The sequence below is a fragment of the Bison bison genome, unplaced genomic scaffold, assembly GCF_000754665.1.
Source record: "Bison bison bison isolate TAMUID 2011002044 unplaced genomic scaffold, Bison_UMD1.0 scf7180017864307, whole genome shotgun sequence".
NCBI lineage: Eukaryota > Metazoa > Chordata > Mammalia > Artiodactyla > Bovidae > Bison > Bison bison.
In genome coordinates this window covers 4,477,731-4,487,309 of record NW_011494879.1, presented here as the reverse complement: position 1 = coordinate 4,487,309, position 9,579 = coordinate 4,477,731, and positions in this window count along the sequence as shown.

The following is a 9,579-nucleotide window of genomic DNA, read 5'->3' as shown; positions in this document are numbered from 1 at the left end:
GGGCTTCCCTCATAGCTAGTCGGTAAAGAATCTGCCTGCAATGCGGGAGACCTGGGTTTGATCCCTGAGTTCGGAAGATCCCCTGGAGAAGGAAATAGCAACCTACTCTAGTATTCTTGCCTGGAGCATCCCACAGAGGAGCCTGGCAGGCTACAGTCCATGGGGTCGCAAGACTGGACACGACTTAGCAACTATACCATCACCATCACCAAACAATCGATGTGCCTGCTCTGAGGACCGAGTGGCTTCCTTCTTTCCAAAGCCACATTGAGCCCTGCAGAGAGGAAGGGATGCAAAGGGGGCCTCTGGCTCCCACCTGGAGAGTGGCGGCTGCTCACGAAACAGCGTGTGCTCAAAGTGGGGACCCGACCCTTCGTCAGAAGGAAACTGTCAGAGTAAGTGTGTGTTTCTCTCTAGGCAGCCGCTTTTAAATGTTGAGCATTGTAAATGCAGACCAGGTTTCTGAGGAGGGCAAATGGTGAACATAGTCATTTGTTAATGCATGTCTTCTATTTAAAAGAGCTGTTACTGAGGTGCCATAAAACCAAAATCCAGAGATTCACACATCTTGCACTGCACGTCCACGGTATGGGGCAGCCAGTCCTTACGAGCATGGGGAACGCTCTCTCCTATTTTCTGTAAGGAGAGGAGTTCCTGCTGCGATATCAGCTGCATCGCCCTTGGGACCGTTGACTTTCTGGGCAGGGTGAATCCTGGCTGTGGACTGTCCTCTGCCTCGTAGGATGTTTGGGAGCATCCCTGTCTTCTGCCAGGAGCTGGTGTGTACCCCTCTCCACAGGAGTGACAACACAGGACGACATTATCGAGTGTCTCCAGGGGCCAGAGGGCAAAACTGCCCCTAGTGGAAATAAAATCCATTTTAGAAATGCATTTAATAGGCTCATATTTCTTCTTACTTTTGGAAACAAACAGCTGTAGGGGTTTGGCTACCTTGAAACGGATATGATGTCACAAATATAAGTCACGGGAAAGGACAAGAAATCACTGATTTAGTATTTGACTTATCTTAGTTGCCATCGAATATGCAAGAGAAAATTAAAAATATGGATGGGCTAACTCCAAATGCTTCTAATTCTTTGCGAATCATGAAAGCAGACAGTTTGTGTCCTGTGGGAGAGACAAGCCTGCTCTCCCTGGAGAAGGTGCAGTGCACACCTGGGGTTCTAATCTGCCAGCTGACCCCCCACTTTGGGGCTTATGCTTTGCAACAAACTTTTGTTAATGTTTATGAAGACACTTCATGCCCTTCAGTGTTAAAAAAAAAAAAAACCTAAATGAGCATCACTCATAGGAAGGAGCCCTATCTCCCAAAACATATAATCTCCTTTTTGGGGAGTTGGCAAAGTTTGCAAAATGCCTCTTCTCCAGCGCCACACATGACTGCAGGATTTATCTCCGACACCCTGAGCCATTGAGGTTCTTAATGCCTTTGAGCTGACTTCAGCAAACAAATTTAACAACCCAGTTAAAACCAAATAGGTTTATAGAGATGCTGTAACTTCTTTTTTAAGTTCCAGCAGGGCAGATTTAGACAGGCAGACAATGAAAGTCCCGTGGTTGCTTGTATACTGTAGATCACCCCAGAACATGGGTGTACAAAGCCGACCCCGAGGCAGCCCAGGATGGCTGGCTTCTGGAGTCCAGGGCTCCCTTTGCTGGTCACTCTTCAGTGCTGGAACAAAAGGCATTTCAATTTCCTGCTCTATTGCAGCATTTCAGGACATGTGTTTAATGATTTTTTTTTTTTAACCCTAAATGAATCATAACAGAAATTAACCATAACAGAAAGTGGGCTTTGATGCTGTGACAAAGAGCAAAGCTTCCCAACAGGGTGGGATGTACTCTGTTTTCCTGGAGAAGCCATTCCCCCTGGAAAGGGTGTGTTAATCTATTGAGATCAGGCAGCCCACAGAACAAGGCTCCTGAGTCCTGGGGTGAGGGATCCCAGCCTTTGCCTTATTTTTCTTCTGCTCCAAAATAGTTAAAAAAATATTGATTGATTGATGATTGATTGATTATAAGGAATTGCCTTGTGTAATTAGAGTCCCAGGGCCTGCCGTGTGAAGGCTGGACACCCGGGGAAGCTGGAGGCGTGATTCAGTCTGAGTCTGAAGACCTGAGAGCTGTCAGGACCAAGGACAGACAGGGATCAAGGTCCCCGCTCTGCCATGAGGGAGAAAGGGCCCAGATCTCCCTTCCTCTGGACTCTCAGAGGATTGAATGCCCTGCCCCTTCCCAACACTCTGGGAGGGAGAGCAACCTGCTTTATGGAGAGTCCACCCATTCGAATGCTGATTTCACCTGGAGGCACCCTCAGAGACACACCCAGAGAGTCTTCAGCGGAATATCTGGGCACCTAGGGTCCAGGCAAGCTGACTGTTAACATGAACCACCACAACGGGTCTTTGGGGAAAGCTGTTCTCATTCGAGTGATGCAGGTTTCTCTCACAAAAAGAGGGTTTTATTACTGAAGGGAACCTACAGAGCTCCAGAGGCAACTAGCTCAGGGGGCAGAAGAGGAGACCGAGGTTCAGAGTGAGGCTCAGAGCCGTGATGTGAGTTGCCCTGAGTCTCAGGCTGAGTGAGACAGAGCGGGATGAGAACCTCAGTCTTTGGAACCCCAAAGAGTGTACACATCACACTAGCACCTTGGGTTGATCCCTGGGCCTGACTCCCCAAAAGATGAAAGGCAAAAATGGCGCAGGAATTCTGGGCCAGCGGGGCAGGCCTGTTTCAGCGTGGCCGATGGAGGGCAGTCTCCGGTGGCCAGTGTCTGAACGGGGACGTGGTAATGCTGCCTTCTTTGTGTCTCCACTGAGACACTCTTTCTCTCCTTTTCTCATCGTCTGCCATTTATGTCTCAGGAATTAAGTTAGTGACCGTTCCCAGGGATTTGCTTGTTGGATTCCAGCGCTGACTTGAGCAGAGGCTCCTGCCAAGCCCTGGGATGAGGTTCTCTGTGTTGAGACCCTCTGCAGATTGGGGGTCATGGGGAAAGGGGGGCTCTGACTCCGTTGCCCTCGCAAATTCCCCTCAACCCAACCCACCTGCTAGAAACCTGGGGAAGCCTGCAGTCCGAGCTCCTGGCTGCAGGGGGAGGCAGCCTTCCTGTTTTTGGTTCTGGAAAATGGTGGCCCTCAGGAGCTTCTGCAAATGACCCTGAAATGGCTTGTGAGGCCCCCGCCTGGGCATGCCCTCCAGGAACAAAAAGTCGCCTGTGTTGCTTTTGCCCTAGCTGAGCAGCTAGAGCAAACGCACAGAGGATGCTGGCAACACCCGCAGGCACCTCTCCTTCTCTGCACCTCGGGATCCTGCATTTTTGTTTTTTGTTTTTTTAACAAATGGAAAGTTTGTGGCAACCCTGCCTTGAGTGCCTACTGTCACCATTTTCCCAGCAGCACTTGCTTATTTTGTGTTTCTGGTCACATTTTGTTAATTCTCACAATGTTTCCAGTGTTTTAAAATGATTGTTGTATTTGTTAGGAAGATCTAGGATCCGTGATCTCTGATGTTTCTACTAGGACTGTCTGAAATCTGAGATGATGGCTAACATTTTTTAGCAAGAAAGTGTTTTTTCATTAAGATATTTACATTATTTTTTAGACATAGTACTATTGCATATTTAATAGACTAGAGTGTCAACGTGACTATTTTTAAGTAGAGTGTTTAATTTTTCAATAACTGTGTTCACCACATGTACAATTTTCCTTTAACCATCAAGCATGGTAATGCTTCAGAGCATCTTTCTCTCACTAGGTAAGGCTCCAAGAAGAAGCATAACTTTTATATGCACTGGGAATCTGAAAAATTCATGTGACTCACTTTATTGCAGCGTCTGCCATATCACAATGGGCTGGAACTGAGCCTGTGATATCTTTGAGGTTTGCCTGGACAACGATTTTTTCAAACAGAGCATTTGTTTTAGGTATCCATGTTTAGAACTTCAAATGTATTTAAGGGCAGACCCTCTTTGTTTTGCAAATGTGAATTTCTCGCAGAGAAGTTTCCAGTTTGTTAGTTTCCTGTATTCTGAGGCTTTTTGGTATACTCAAGTAAAATGTTAACAACCAGCAGATATTTACTGAGTGTGGAATACAGGCTACCTATGTTAGAGATTCAAAGGAAGGTACGACACAGTCTTTTTTTCAAGGGCTCCTAATCTAGAAGCAAAGAGAAGCTGAAGCCAGGATGAGTCACCTGACAATAAAGCAGCCACTTTTTAAATGACAAGGATTTCCCGGAGCAGTCAAAGGGCCTGAGGTCCAACACGCTCTGGTTCCAAGGCAAGCGGTGTCTGTCTGGATCTCCAGGTCTGGGTGTCTGTCTGGGTCTACAGGTCTGGGTTGGCAGCTTAGTGGGAGAAGCACAGAAACTTCTCCTGCAGTTGTGCCTATGGTGGCAGGGAATGTGCTTTTCCTCATTTAAAAAAATTTGCTCAATATTGGTTTTCAGCCTCAAAGCCGAGCTTTCTAGGAGACAGATTCCCTTCCTTCTCAGGAGGTTACAGGAACCTAGGAACTGCGGGCTGGGCATGCTGACGGCTGAGATCTCTGTATGGGGACAGCAGCTGCTGGAGTGGCACCTGCCACGCGGGAAGGCTGAGCAGAGCCAGCGTCGTGGTCATCTCTGCCTTGCAGCCCTGGGAGGACCTCCCTGTGAGACAGGGACCTTTGCCACTGTGTCACCTAGGAGGAAGACGGGGTCCAAGACTGCCCCTACCGTCCCCTATTGTGCGGCCACCACCCACCTGAACCCCCCCATCTCTGCCTTGGAGGAGGCAAGTGCTGATAACCGTCCCATTGATTTTCAGGTTGTAAAATGCCCCATTTGAGGACTGAGCACAAAGCCCGCGTGAGGAGATAAAGAAGCTATGGAGGCTTTCAGAGCTGAACTCAATTTATCCAGAACGTTTCTTTCTTCGTTTATTTTTTCCCCTTCAGATCAAGATAGTGCTTTTTCTTGTAAATACTAAAAAAAGAAAAGAAAAAGGAAAAAAAAAATCCATCTTTGTTTTCTTCCCCAAGTATACCTTACAACCTACTGGAATGTCTTTACTGCAGAAGTATTCTGAAGCAGTGAAGCCCAGGGAATGAGAGTGAATCACAAGGACAGATGGTCGTTTGGGAAGGAACTGGTTCCCTCAAAAGTGAGAAACAGCCTACTGTGCAGCCCAGGGACTCCACTCACGCTCTGTAATGACCTATATGAGAATTTTGTTCTTGTTCAATCACCAAGCCGTGTCTGACTCTTTGCGACCCCATGGACTGCAGCACGCCAGGCTTCCCTATCCTTCACTATTCTCCTGGAGTTTGCTCAAACTCGTGTCCATTGAGAAGATGAATATGAGAATAGAATCTAAAAAATAGTAGTTATATGTATAACTGATTCACTTTGCTCTACACCTAAAACTAACACAACATCTTTAATCAACTATACTCCAATAAAAATTAATAAAAAAAAAAAAAACTGAGCAACAATCAGCTAACAGCCTTACTGTGACTGAGGCATTGTGTCATGGTGAAGTGGTGGATAAAACAATCTGAGCAGTAAACAAACCAAAGTTTGAAAAGACCCCCTCACCCCCACCCCAAATGTGAGCATCAGCTGCTTCAGATCTAACCTGCTTCTGGAGCCATGATGCTAATGTCTATTTCTTAGCATAAATGTCTCCTCCAGCCTGGGCCTCTGCCCACCCTTCTCAAGGGCACCTCTGTGTCCCCAGGACCCAGGCTGGAGACCGGGGGCCTCCTCCTTCTCCCTGTTCTCTGTTTATGCCAGACAGCTACGAAATCCGCTCATTCCTTCTCTCCCAGAACCATCACCCCAGGGTGACTTCACTGGCCTTTTAGTGGGCTTACTGAGAGGTGGTGGATAAGAAGGCTTGGAGGTTCCCCCAAGGCACTCCAGGCCTGGGGCCTGCCTAAGGCAGCATTAAAGTGGATGAGGATGGGGGCTGACCGAGGGACCCCCTGGATCCAGCAAAGACCAGTGGACAGTGGAGCAGGAGCCATGGGGCTGAGACCCTGAGGGGAGCCAGGCAAGGCGGGCTTGGCCTGGGGCCCCCACTTTGGTTCAGAGCCTGGCTGGCTAGCAGGGCCTTGTGCTACCGGTGTGCTGGGATATCAGGGCCTCCTGGACAGGTCCTGTCTCCCCAGACCTGGCACTGGAGCTTGAACTCTGCTTGGGCTTGAAAGAATTAGGTTCAATCCAAGTGAGTCCTGGTGATCCACTTTTCCACTAGCAGTGAATACACTCAGGTCTGGAAGCCCAGGTTGGTATAGACCATGTGCTCCTGGGCTCTGAGAATTTGCTTGAAGAGGGGTTGCACACACCCTACCCTCTCTGCGTTTATTAAACATCTGCTTGGGCCTGGCTCCATTGTCCACACCCACTGCTCACTAGCTGTGTGTCCCTGGGCTGCTGTTTAACCTCCCACAGCCTCAATTTTCCCATCTGTACAAGGGAAAGTTACAAGTGACCTCCTTTGGCAAGTGAGGACTTGCCAGGAGCCTGGTGAATGACAGCTACTCCTCCTTTGTCGCCACATCCACGCACAAACAGAAGCTGGCTTTTCCACCAGGTGTGAGTCTAGCCCAGTTGTCAAAGTCCAGGCCATGTCCCGGAGCCTTCTCACATTTCCCCAGCCAGATTCAATGTTGTATTCTACCTGGGCTTCAGGAGAGATGATTGAAAAAAAAACCGAGTTAGAAAAAAAATAGAAGTTAAATACTATTTATAGCTTCTCAGCTGCTTCAACTGTTTCTGCCCCTTTTGAAGGAGCTGGGGGTGGAGGACGCTTACCCGCGGGCTGTGTGGTTGTTATCACTGTCCAGACTGTCACACAGCTATTTGTACCACACGCCTCTCTCCCCCTAGGGCGTCAGCTACTGAGAGCTGAATAAAGGAAGGAAGGAGGGAATAAATGAATAATTCTGTGCTTGTGATACTTGACCCAAGATTTTCTAACTGATTAATATACCCAGCTGTCTTCTCCTTTTCTGGTTGGGGTTTATGATTCTCTATCATGCAGTAATCGATTTTTAAAAATTTTAAGCAATCTTACAACTGACGCTGTCTCAGAAATATTTAGAAGAATGTATTTCGTATCACTTTTTTTCTATGAATATTGTGAGGAAGGTGTGGGATGTGGACCCTGGTTGGAATTTGAAAATATAAAAGGATAAAATTACGGATTTTCTGACTGCTCAGTTTCTATTTATATCACTGCAATGACTTTCCTTCACTACTAGCCAGAATGGAATTTTAGACCATTGGCCAAGGAGAAAGTAATTCATTTCCTTCTGCCGTCTTATCTTCCTCTCTTGCCCTCTCTTCTCCTGTGTAACTCCTATTATGGTCTCTCTTTGTCAAGGGCGTTTCTCACAATTAAGTGCTTGTATCTGCTGCTCCCCATCGTATCTGTTTGCATAGATTTAGGACAGATACAAATGCTAAAAACAGCTTACATTCCCTTTAGTCTAGACAGAAACCCAAGGAAGATGGTTAACTAATGGCATTTGACTTGTTTAAATCATAACAAAGTTATTCAGCTTTGAGTTCTAGATTCCTCTAAAAGTCTAGACTTTTTTTTTTTTTTTTAAAGAAAACTTAAGAAGCTTGAGTGAAGTACACAGTCCACCTAGTCCTTTTGGTTAGGTCGCTGGGAAGACCCAGAGGAAACACGGGGTGCTTTGGTCCAGACCTGGACCCCGACTCTGCGAAGCAGGTGATGGAGTTAATACGAATCTCTTGCTGTAAGCCAGTTGCTTTCTGGTGAGGTCTGCACTCGAAGTTCCTGTGCTAACGTATGTTTGCAGGCGGGCAGAGCTGATGGAGAGACTTGACCGACAGCCCTCCCACCTTGGGGCACTTTCTGTAACCACCAGGTCTGTGGGGAAGTGCAACTCGGGGGCTCGTGGAAGTGAAAACTGCAGTGGGAGCCCCCAACCCCAGGGTCTATTTCAGGACACTCACCTATCTGAAGGGCTGGCTTCTGTGGACTTAGGACCTTTCTTCACAGACCTCAGAAACGTTTGTTGTAGTCTCACTTTTTTGTCCCTGTAAGATCTCCTGTCATCAGGAGCAAAGACATCTTCAACCCCCACATTCCATAACTTACATTCTGTTCCAAGTTCTGTGGTCACTGGTCGATCTGTGGGTTCCTTAGTTTCGGTATAGAATGGTGGAAAGCGCACTAAGTTTTGAGGAAATGCGTTTATTCCCAGTGGTTTACCTGTTGCTGAACCTCTGGGAGCACTAACTCAGTTTCTGAGGCTCAGTGTTCTTCCTGAACAATGGGCATAATACTTACTCTGTGTACCTTACCATTAACAGATTAAATGAAATGATGTATGGTGATGAAGTACAAAGATGTACCCCGTTTTAGATCAGATGCCAAGGAGTTTCAGGTTCATGGATCTGATGATCTATGCTATAGCTTTTGGATGTCTTATCATCATTTCAATAAGGCCAAAACTCAACTCTTGATTGCCACTTCCTCTCTTCAACCCTGTCCTCCTATATATGTGCTCAGTTGTGTTTGACTCTTTGTGACCCCGTGGACTGTAGGCTGCCAGGCTCCTCTGTCCATGAGATTTGCTAGGCAAGAATACTGGAGTGGGTTGTCATTTCCTTCTCCAGGTAATCTTCCCCAACATAGGGATCGAACTTGCATCTCCTACATCTCACCAAAGCCCCACCTGGGAAGCCTCCCACCTCTTATTTTACTTGTTTTAATTAATGGCACCACCACCCACCCAATTCAGTTCAGTTCAGTCCCTCAGTCATATCTGACTCTTTGCGAACCCATGGATGGCAGCGTACCAGACTTCCCTGTCCATCACCAACTCCTGGAGCTTGCTCAAACTCACGTCCATTGAGTCGGTAATGCCATCCAACCATCTCATTCTCTGTCATCCCCTTTTCCTCCCACCTTCAATCTTTCCCAGCATCTGAGTCTTTTCCAATGAGTCAGTTCTTTGTATCAGGTGGCCAAAGTATTGGAGTTTCAGCTTCAGTATCAGTTCTTCCAATGAATATTCAGGAATGATTTCCTTTAGGATGCACTGGTTGGATCTCCTTGCAGTTCAAGGGACTCTCAAGAGTCTTCTCCAGCACCACAGTTCAAAAACATCAATTCTTTGGCACTCAGTTTTCTTTATACTCCAACTCTCACATCCATACATGACTACTGGAAAAACCATAGCTTTGACTAGATGGACCTTTGTTGGCAAAGTAATGTCTCTGCTTTTAATATGCTGTCTAGGTTGGTCATAGCTTTTCTTCCAAGGAGCAAGCATCTTTTAATTTCATGTCTGCAGTCACCATCTGTAGTGAGTCTGGAGCCCCAAAATTTAAAGTCTGTCACTGTTTCCACTGTTTGCCCATTTATTTGCCATGAAGTGATGGGACCAGATGCCAAGATATTAGTTTTCTGAATGTTGAGTTTTAAGACAACTTTTTCACTCTCCTCTTTCACTTTCATCAAGAGGCTCTTCAGTTCAATGAAACTATGAGCCATGCCTTGTAGGGCCACCCAAGACCGATGGGTCATGGTGG